A 12015-nucleotide genomic window follows, 5' to 3' on the forward strand; every position below is an offset into this window, starting at 1 on the left:
TGGTTCTTATTCTCCTTGTAGTGTCGACAGTATCTGGAATGTTTTATGCCAACTGTCTTCTCTCTCCCATTGCTGCTTATCTTCGCTATCTAACAGTAGCGGCTGTTGGGGAACTGGGCAAAAGTATCTCAAAATAATGGGTGTTGATAAGGCCGTTGCTGGCCCATCGAGGTAATCCTTTACACCGCCGAAAAGTGTAAGGAATTCTACGGAAATTCAGAGGTGGGGGGGGGGGGGGGGGGGGGCGAGAGAAACAATTATTCGGATGGCAGAATGCTGCGGTCTGGAGAAACAGGATGGTCAGACAATTGTCACATTGCTTCAAACATAATATGCAGTGGTAGGAGTGATTAATTCCATTTAATAATGAATGTATCTGTATTTATAAATGCAACACTTCATCCTTGGTAAAGTTTGGTGTGGCCAACATAGTAACGTATTTAATATCTTGTAAAAAAACTCAGTCCAAGACTGCAACCATGGGCTGCTTGTTTCTTACAACATAATACTTCGTTGTTATTTGTAATTAATAAATGCCTCAAACTCCATTTTCTTCAACTTCTTGCATTGGAACTGCATTGCAACAGCCTTACCTTAATTTTCTCAATTTTTATAGAAATAATGTGCTTTTAGCAAACCCTTCTTGCTTTTGTGAGTAAAATATAATAATCGCTGGTCGATACAAGGCGCACAGGCATCCGTGGATGACTAGCACTGGTGGTGAAATGTTGGTAACTATCCCCCCTCTCACCACCCTTCGCCCTGGTGCCTCGTTCCGTGCCTTCTTTCTGTAACCAAACGGTACAACACTTGTGTCGCTCTTTAAGTTTGTAAATAGCATTGAGTTAATCCACAGTGATGTCAAGCGCTAATGCATTTATGGTCAGATCCAAACGTTCACAATGAGGAGAAAACATAAAATATTTCACGACTGACATTTCTCCTACAGAAACTCTTACCGATATTATATAATCGCGTCGTGCTTTTGTTTCGCATTTGATTTGCCTATAGACGTTTGTCTTTTATGATGGTAGCCATGCTGAAAGTGAGCCTTGTGCACTATGCATGTGATCACAACTTGTCCATAGGATTCGGAAGGTTTCTTGTCGTTCCCAATGATTGCGAACCTGTTCTGTTTAACTCCGAGTGGCGCTACAACAGCACTTGGGAAGTGAATTGCGAATTATTATATTCCTTTCTCAGACGTTATGACTGGTTAAAAACGGAAAGTGACACGGACCTTTATCAAGCGTGACTTCCTTTTAACTGTGTGGTGTATCAAGACTTTACACATGGCTGCAACAGCAACTGTTGTAATTCTTCACGATAAAGGATGACAGCCAAAACAGTTGCAGGACAAAAATTTAATAAAATTCGTGACCAAGGTTTCGGTATATATAAATATACCTTCATCAGAAGTAAAAAATCTAAAATTAAATCATGCAATGGAGATTAATAAAAATTGTGCCAAACGCGTCGTGAATAATTAAGACATCTCCATTTCTACAACATGACTGAGCACAGGGCCAATGCGAACAGTTTAGCACCAGTACTTCGCCTATGAACTATCGAGACAAGAGTGTGAAAGCACTAGGAGTGACTATTGTAAAATATTCCTCAGAAATGTGTATAGCGCGCCCACTATTGTTTGCTGCCTTTTAAATGCGTCCGAAGCTCAAAAAGTTTGATAATCACTGCTCTATATAGCTAAATGTTGCAAGACTGCTTACCGAGGCGCAAAGATTTGGACTATCGAACTTAACTGTTCGTTACTTGTCCATCACTGAATTTTTGTGTTAGTAAGAAATCTGACACTTGTATTCAACTAATTTACAAATATGTTTGTTTTAAATTCCAATTTAGTCACATGTGGTCAGCATTAAAGAGCAATTCTGTATCAATTTTTCAGTACTACCAATTTGTAAATGCTACAGTGCACTGATTGTACAAGTTTTAAGATCAAGTGCATGGTTCGGAATCATTCCGTAGCAGTAGTACCGGTCAATGCGAAAGTTATATCTTACTTTCGAAAAGAATAAACTGATTAGACCGACATTACACTATCATATTTTTTGTCAAAGTTGATGTCATATCTATGTCAAAGAAATTTGTTGGTGTAATAGGGAACTTTGTCAACTCTCGCCTGTCGTCGAATAAATTATACGATCAAATCTAAGAGTCGTTCGTCTTTTGTCCACTGCAATGTGAAACTTAACAGCTTCGAGTGCTATTTGACGTCTCTGTAGCGTTTATAAACAGGGTTTCAGACTTGGTTTGCTCCTTCGGCTGTTTTTTTAATAACCTTACTTCGGCTAGAGTGGGGGATGAATAAGGAGGCACAGTGCATGCTATTAATTGTGTTGATGGGCAGGTGGAATATGTTGCAGACGACTGTCTACAATCACAGCTCCAGCCATCCACCTCTACATCCGGATACATCCAGGCAGTTTATCCAGCAAGCCGAAATTGAGCATGTGGTCACACTTTAAAACAAAACTCTTTCTTAGCTTTCCATTCTACTTTGTTTTTGAACTCTGGACGCTACAAGTTAAAAAGCGCTTCATCAATTAAGTACTTTTTATTACTTTTGTAGTCGTTAGAACACTAGTTCCATTAATTAAATTATTCAAAATTGAAATTACTTATTGCCCATATAGTGTCCTAAACATTTATTTACCTTCACATATTCCCCTACAGTGCTTTATAAATCGCTTCTCATGTTTCTGGAATTACTTTGGGTAATGTGCAATATGATATTCGAGTTGTGTGTCGAAAACTAGAATAGTTTTCTCCTGTATCAAGCAATCCCAGTGTCACGGTTTGCCTGTCTTCTGCAGTTACAGCATTTCTCAAAAGAGTATTGTTTTGTAATATGAGAAGTCACTTTACTGAGGAGCTACTGAAATAAATTCTCATTCATTTTGACGACACCTAGCGCGGCGGATCCAAATGACAAAAATGGTGACTGGCCGATCCATAAAAGATCAACACACGCTCTCGCAGACCTGGTTAGCAGGTCTTGAGTACTGTACAAATTACAAGTGTGTCTCAAGGTTAGGGCAGCAAATTCTGAAAGAGCGCTTTGCCAGCAAACTTACTCCCTATATTCAATATCACCACCTCCGCTTATTTTGTACGTCACTTGAAGTAGCAAAATACAAACCTGGCCAGAGAATTCATCCGTTGATAAAAAAATCCTTTATTGTATAACTGGTTGTCATGTCATAAGTGCATTCACAGACATGACAGTTGGCTTTTATAATGTGTAAGGAAGTTCATTTCATTAGTTACGCATTAATGCACTTCGAATTTGGTGGTGGGCGTTAACCAGAATGAAATCATTTAACAACGCCTACGCTCAAAATACTGGTTAAAATCAAATAATCGCAATATGTGAAACGGATTTTCAGTTTATAATGGAACTCGGGTGCGCATTCCTAAACAGTCTAAGTTTCTCAAAGAAAAACGAATACTGAAAAAGCCCAAATATGTCTCGTCAATTAACTGTTTTGCGCTCCCCTGAATTATAAGTACTTGGACAACAAAGCTTGTTCTAGTTCATAATTTTTCAATTTGTACGGAAATTTTGTTTTCGTAGACACCGGGCCTTGGACCAGTTTAATCGGGTATTGGATGTGAAAGTGGCTTTATGCCTGCTCTTTAACGTTCTTTAAACGTTAAGAAGAAAATATGTCTTGTGATCTAACGAGCATCATGCCAGAAGATCAATTACTTTCTAAACTCGCTGATTACCTGCTAGAAAATATTGATGAAAATGAGTCTTTCTTACGTTTGGGCAGAGCTCTGCGCTTTGGAGAATGACAAAGCCATGGGATAGCTTTCAGTCTCGTTTTAACGTTGAATCCACTCAACTTAATATTTAAATTTTTGTATCTTGATAAGGGTATAGAAATTTTTACATTCAACTAAATACTAAAAACGAACGAGATGACCAGACGAACATTCATGCAGGAAAAAACGTGCAATCGCGAAACTGTGAGCTTGAGAATTTGCACCTCAGCGTGTTGTATACAAAATTTATATGTTTTCTTCAGGTTCAAAATATTTACCGAATAAAAGTATCTTCAATGAATCCCGTTATTGTATACTTCGTTCTGTCATCTTTCATTCAGTTTCGAAATTTGGGAGAATGTTTTACTGTTTTGTTCATTTTGTAGTAAAATGTAATAAAATTGCTACATTTCTTGTGGCTCACTGAAGGCCAACAAAACGAGTTTGCAGATTAAGTTGCAGGGCTTATGTGTAAGCAAGAAGCATCGGCTCCTCGTCTGCACAGAAAACAAGCGTCTGCGTCCCATAAAAACGACCGACACATGCGCAAAGCGATTTCAGACAGCCTAGGGAATCTCCGGACCACAAAAATGTTCCAGAGTGATCGAAATTTTCCATAGCGCGAGCGCGAATATGAGCGCATGATGGCCGTTTGGCCACTATATTTAGCCTTCTATAACGTATTGGAGAAGTGGCCACCGAATCAAATGCTACCCAGACATCCCGTTAGACCATGGAATGCAATTTCTTTCGATACCAGTTATTTTTAATGTTATATAAGAGCGTTTCATAAAAGCTAAAGAATAGTAATACGTGCTTGCACGAAAATAAGACCAACAAATGAAATGAAATATTTGTTTTGTAAATAAAAACTGCCTTTTCTGGCTGCATTATAGAAATGAAATATTCCGTCGGTATAATACGCTTACGACTTTATGCATCTTATGAGCACGGCTAGAAACAAGTTAACATTACTCAAATGACATTTTAGAAATTGTTCTGAACGCAACATGTTTAAACTTGGCACAAAACCAAAGTTCAGAGAAGCATTTTTTGCCAGATACAACCACATCGTATGTTTGTAGACTTCTGTTTGGTATAGTTCGATTACTTTCTCTACAAAATACATATCTGATTACGAACGAGTCTACACATTACGATATTTAAAACATCAGTCTCTATGAACACAGGCGAGTATTAGGAGCCACAGCGGTTTAAAATCTTTTAACATAACGCCAGTTTTAACAGGCACAATAAAATACATCTAAAGTACTATGTCGAAAAGGACGTAGGCTTACATGCTGCGAATTCTCGAAAACTGATCTTACATTATCCAATACATACCAACGCTGCAATAAATTTTTGATCAATGCTAAAATCTACGAATGTAAAATACTTTCAACATATTTCATAAAATACAACAGGTATTTAATACCGTCACGTTATAATGACACTTCATAGATGCTATGTGGTGGAGTGCATAATACTGCTAACGGAGGCTAACCGATACACAGTGAATAATAGTCTTCTGAATTCATCCACTCACACAATTCGAACTTCATATAATACGACAGTCGTCGCCTAATCTAAAATTCGAGAACCCATCCTACTCAACAGGCAGGAAAGCATAAATAATCATGTTATTGCAGTTGCTATCGCAAGCGAGCTCTGTGACGGATATGTAAGTGTCATTACGTAGGCTTACCCTATGACGGAAGAAGTCTTCGAAGACGAAATAATGGCTACGGTGGAAATGGAAGCGTAGAACACGAAACCGAACGCACAGAACAGCAAATTCGAACCGCACCTTGCGATCAGGAGTTGTTGACTGCGACGCTTCAAACTTGTCATTCGCTGACGTGATGTCACAGCTCCTGACCGACCAATAGCTTTTAAGGCCGCTACACACACACACACACACACACACACACACACACACACACACACACACCAAGTTATTGGCCGACCGACCGACCAACTTCTTGTCGACCTACCCACGTCTCGATCGACTGCACACAGCGCCTCCCTGTAGTGGTCATTAAGTTTATGATGTAGGAGACCCCGCTCGGTTTTACATTCCGGGTGTTTGCTTTGCCTGTTTTAGACGCAAAAAGAAAAAGAAAAAAGAAACGAGAGAAACCTGTGGGCAAAGTGGTGGCTGGTGGAGGGAAAGAAAATTACCTACGTTCCTATACTTAAACAGCTGGGATCCAATGGTTTTCGTAATTGTCTGAATGCATGAATTTTGCGTTCGGAGCTGCTGGAGGTCATCAGACCATTCAGAATACAGTCATGAGAGACGCTGTCAGCTGTCCGGAGAGGCTGTTGGCTACATTATGATTTCTAGCCGCTGGCAGACGTTAAAAGGACCTCAAATTCATTAGTGTTGTGTCCTCAGAATAATTATCTAAAATGATTCCCGAAACCGCAACGTGATTAATAGTTGACTGAGGAAATACATCGTGGTAAAGCAAAGTAAATAAAACACTAGACATTAGTGTAGATATAATTTATTTATCTGTGTAGCATAAAAGACGGCTAGTTAGTTTAGCGAGTGAGGTCGCGCATGATTAGCACACTGGCCTCGCATCCGGCAGGATTTCGGTTAAACCCGTGTCCGGCCGTCCTGATTTAGGTTTTCCGTGGTTCCCATAATCGCTTCAGGCAATTGTCGGGATGGTTCCTGTGAAAGGGCACAGCCGACTTCCCTCCCTAATCCGATGGGGCCGATGACCTTGCTGTTTGATTCCCTACCCAGAATCAACCAACCTGTTAGTTTAAGAAACTCATTTCAGAGTCCAAGAAAAAAGATTGCTCATGGTGGTGGCACACATAATCGAATAAGTACAATAAAAGATACTTAAGAAATCAGGCCCTTGGCAATCGTTATAATTGTAAAAAAAAGTCACATTCTGGTCTTTAGAACAGATGGCTTGTGTAAAGGCTGAACTTTTTTAACACTTATAACGGTAAAGCCCCCCCATGAACCATGGACCTTGCCGTTGGTGGGGAGGCTTGCGTGCCTCAGCGATACAGATAGCCGTACCGTAGGTACAACCACAACAGAGGGATATCTGTTGAGAGGCCAGACAAACGTGTGGTTCCTGAAGAGGGGCAGCAGCCTTTTCAGTAGTTGCAAGGGCAACAGTCTGGATGATTGACTGATCTGGTCTTGTAACAATAACCAAAACGGCCTTGCTGTGCTGGTACTGCGAATGGCTGAAAGCAAAGGGAAACTACGGTCGTAATTGTTCCCGAGGGCATGCAGCTTTACTGTATGGATAAATGATGATGGCGTCCTCTTGGGTAAAATATTCCGGAGGTAAAATAGTCCCCCATTCGGATCTCCGGGTGGTGACTACTCAAGAGGATGTCGTTATCAGGAGAAAGAAAACTGGCGTTCTACGGATCGGAACGTGGAATGTCAGATCCCTTAATCGGGCTGGTAGGTTAGAAAATTTAAAAAGGGAAATGGACAGGTTAAAGTTAGACATAGTGGGAATTAGTGAAGTTCGGTGGCAGGAGGAACAAGACTTCTGGTCAGGTGACTACAAGGTTATAAACACAAAATCAAATAGGGGTAATGCAGGAGTACGTTTAATAATGAATAGGAAAATAGGAATGTGGGTAACCTACTACAAACAGCATATCGAACGCATTATTGTGGCCAAGATAGATACGAAGCCCACACCTACTACAGCAGTACAAGTTTATATGCCAATTAGCTCTGCAGATGACGAAGAAACTGAAGAAATGTATGATGAAATAAAAGAAATTAATCAGATAGTAAAGGGAGACGAAAATTTAATAGTCATGGGTGACTGGAATTCGTGTGTAGGAAAAGGGAGAGAAGGAAACGTAGTAGGTGAATGTGGATTGGGGCTAAGAAATGAAAGAGGAAGCCGCCTGGTAGAATTTTGCACAGAGCACAACTTAATCATAGCTAACACTTGGTTTAAGAATCATGAAAGAAGGTTGTATACATGGAAGAACCCTGGAGATACTAAAAGGTATCAGATAGATTATATAACGGTAAGACAGAGATTTAGGAACCAGGTTTTAAATTGTAAGACATTTCCAGGGGCAGATGTGGACTCTGACCACAATCTATTGGTTATGAACTGTAGATTAAAACTGAAGAAACTGCAAGAAGGTGGCAATTTAAGGAGATGGGACCTGGATAAACTGACTAAACCAGAGGTTGTACAGAGTTTCAGGGAGAGCATAAGGGAACAATTGACAGGAATGGGGAAAAGAAATGCAGTAGAAATAGAATGGGTAGCTTTGAGGGATGAAGTAGTGAAGGCAGCAGAAGATAAAGTAGGTAAAAAGACGAGGGCTAGGAGAAATCCTTGGGTGACAGAAGAAATATTGGATGTAATTGATGAAAGAAGAAAATACAAAAATGCAGTAAATGAAGCAGGCAAAAAGGAATACAAACGTCTCAAAAATGATATCGACAGGAAACGCAAAATGGCTAAGCAGGGATGGCTAGAGGACAAACGTAAGGGTGTAGAGGCTTATCTCACTAGGGGTAAGATAGATATTGCCTACAGTAAAATTAAAGAGACCTTTGGAGATAAGAAAACAACTTGTATGAACATCAACAGCACAGATGGAAACCCAGTTCGAAGCGAAGAAGGGGAAGCAGAAAGGTGGAAGGAGTATATAGAGGGTCTGTACAAGGGCGATGTACTTGAGGACAATATTATGGAAATGAAAGAGGATGTAGATGAAGATGAAATGGGAGATACGGTACTGCATGAAGAATTTGACAGAGCACTGAAAGACCTGAGTCGAAACAAGGCCCCCAGAGTAGACAACATTCCATTGGAACTACTGACAGCCTTGTGAGAGCCAGTCCTGACAAAACTCTACCATCTGGTGAGCAAGATGTATGAAACAAGCGAAATACCCTCAGACTTCAAGAGGAATATAATAATTCCAATCCCAAAGAAAGCAGGTGTTGACAGATGTGAAAATTACCGAACCATCAGTTTAATAAGCAACAGCTGCAAAATACTAACACGAATTCTTTACATACGAATGGAAAAACTAGTAGAAACCGACCTCGGGGAAGATCAGTTTGGATTCCGTAGAAATACTGGAACACGTGAGGCAATACTGACCTTACGACTTATCTTAGAAGAAAGATTAAGGAAAGGCAAACCTACGTTTCTAGCATTTGTAGTCTTAGAGAAAGCTTTTGACAATGTTGACTGGAATACTCTCTTTCAAATTCTAAAGGTGGCAGGGGTAAAACACAGGGAGCGAAAGGCTATTTACAATTTGTACAGAAACCAGATGGCAGTTATAAGAGTCGAGGGGCATGAAAGGGAGGCAGTGGTTGGGAAGGGAGTGAGACAGGGTTGTAGCCTATCCCCGATGTTATTCAATCTGTATATTGAGCAAGCAGTAAAGGAAACAAAACAAAATTTCGGAGTAGGTATTAAAGTCCATGGAGAAGCAATAACAACTTTGAGGTTCGCCGATGACATTGTAATTCTGTCAGAGACAGCAAAGGACTTGGAAGAGCAGTTGAATGGAATAGACCGTGTCTTGAAAGGAGGATATAAGATGAACATCAACAAAAGCAAAACGAGGATAATGGAATGTAGTCAAATTAAGTCGGATGATGCTGAGGGAATTAGATTAGGAAATGAGACACGTAAAGTAGTAAAGGAGTTTTGCTATTTGGGGAGCAAAATAACTGATGATGGTCGAAGTAGAGAGGATATCAAACGTAGACTGGCAATGGCAAGGAAAGCGTTTCTGAAGAAGAGAAATTTGTTAACATCGAGTATTGATTTAAGTGTGAGGAAGCCATTTCTGAAAGTATTTGTATGGCGTGTAGCCATGTATGTAAGTGAAACACGGACGATAAATAGTTTGGACAAGAAGAGAATAGAAGCTTTCGAAATGTGGTGCTACAGAAGAATGCTGAAGATTAGATGGGTAGATCACATAACTAATGAGAAGGTATTGAATAAGATTGGGGAGAAGAGAAGTTTGTGGCACAACTTGACCAGAAGAAGGGATCGGTTGGTAGGACATGTGTTGAGGCATCAAGGGTCACCAATTTAGTATTGGAGGGCAGCGTGGAGGGTAAAAATCGTAGAGGGACACCAAGAGATGAATATACCAAGCAGATTCAGAAAGATGTAGGTTGCAGTAAGTACTGAGAGACGAAGAAGCTTGCACAGGATAGAGTAGCATGGAGAGCTGCATCAAACGAGTCTCAGGACTGAAGACCACAACAACAACAACGGTAAAGCAAGTACAGGAAGTCCGTAATTAAAGTACCAGTTTGAAAACGCTGTAGAAACAGAACCACCGCACAGAATGACGCCAAATTTCAGCAGCATATTACTGAGGCAGGGAGAAATGTCATGGGAAAAAAACGCAAATGTTCGTGGTAGATGACACTGTACGGGTAGTAACGTAGATGGGGTCGGCTACAAATGAAAGACGAGTGTCAGGAGGATGGCTATAGCTTGTGTTCTGCATTACACCATTCGTATTGCTCAGTGTGCATCACTGCACAAGTTCGGCAGTCAGTTAATAGTTGTGGCAATGTTAGCTAGGTATTTTATTTTATTTATTTAGCCGCTCTGTCTAGGGCGCCTTGCCACGGTTCGCGCGACTCCCCCCATCGGAAGTTCGAGTCCTCCATCGGACATGGGTGTTTGTTTGTGCTGTCATTACCATAAGTTAGATTAACCAGTGTGTAACCTGGGGACCGATGACCTCAGCAGTTTGGTCTCATAGGAACTTACCGCAAATTTCCCAAAACTATTTATTTTATTTTATGCATCACGGCTAGCTGGTGCCAAATCGGATGGAAAAAATCGGTTTTCATTGCCCTCAGGCCTAAAACCGCATAAAAAGCAAAATAGTATCGGTTTTTAATTGACCCGTAGCTAAAAAAATGAAATGACATCGTTTTTTAATTGCCCTGAGGTCAAAATCGGCAGAATAAGTAAAACGACATGGGTTTCCTAATTGTAGTGAGATTGGTGCAATTCATGTTCAATATGCTGTTCACCGTTTTCTGCCAAAGTTGACATCCAGAAACATCATGTTTCACAACAGATCGGAGTGTCTCAAGGGTCACGTTGCTCAACGCGTGCTTTCAGCTACGTTCGTAATAGCAGCACTAAACACAACGTCTCACAAGCTGCTACATTGTCGCGAATAAAACAGTGACCCGTATATACAATAAGTTTCCTTTAATTTACGTCTGTGGTCACAAACCGTTTGTTAACAGACTACCGGTTTCGGTCTATAATGACCATCATACGACCTGTTTATAAAAACAAAGTCCTAATGTATTGCAGCCACAGTGGCATCGTCAAATGTTAAATGCAAAATCGGCACCAGCATCGACAAATATATATAAACAACAGCACGTGCGCGAGTCATGTTGTCAGTAGCACAACTGTTCAAAACAAGCCGCACATCTACTCTAAATTGTTTTCGAACGCTTTTTTACATCTCCATTTACATCTTTTTGGGCTTCTTTCCGTTCCATTCATGAATGGACGACGGGAAAATGACTGCTTAAACACATCTCTACACTCTGTCGTCGGGATCCCGACTGTCCTGAGAAAGAATACTTACAAATTTTCAAGATCCATCTTTAAATGAGCAGTATAAGAATATACAAGAATGGTTAACACGATTGCACTACACGTGGTCTCCTACAAACACAGGTCGTAGCTTAATGATATGCACATGTACAGATGGCGGCACACGAGGTATACAAGTGCAGTGTATTGGCGGTGTACTCATTTGTACTCAGGTGATTCACGGGGAACCGCTTCCGACGTGATTAGCCGCACGACGAGAACTAACAGATTTTGAACGCGGAATGACAGTTCGAGCTAGATGCACGGGGCATACCTTTTCGGAAATCGCTAAGAAATTGAATATTCCGAGATCCACAGCGTCAAGAGTGTACACAATAGCAAATTTCAGGCATTACTTCAGTGGTTGACAGCCTTCACTTAACGACCGAGACCCGCGGCATTTGTGTAGAGTAGTCAGTGCTACCAGACAAGCAACACTGCATGCAACAGCCGCAGAAATCAATGTGGGACGTACGACGAACGTATACGTTAGGACAGTGCGGCGAAATCTGGTGTTAATGGGCCACGGCAGCTGACGGCCGATGCAAGAGCCTTTACAGGACGACATTGTCGGATGTACCTGTCCTAGACTCGT

General features: G+C 40.8%; 1 protein-coding gene across 2 annotated transcripts in view; it reads right to left on the reverse strand.

Annotated features, from left to right (window-relative positions):
• Window positions 1-12015, reverse strand: part of LOC126293684 (keratinocyte proline-rich protein-like) — a 115912-nt gene that overhangs the window by 18869 nt on the left and 85028 nt on the right. The gene's annotated exons all lie outside the window — the stretch shown is intronic.

Source organism: Schistocerca gregaria, chromosome 10 (genome assembly GCF_023897955.1).
Source record: "Schistocerca gregaria isolate iqSchGreg1 chromosome 10, iqSchGreg1.2, whole genome shotgun sequence".
In the NCBI taxonomy this organism is placed as follows: domain Eukaryota; kingdom Metazoa; phylum Arthropoda; class Insecta; order Orthoptera; family Acrididae; genus Schistocerca; species Schistocerca gregaria.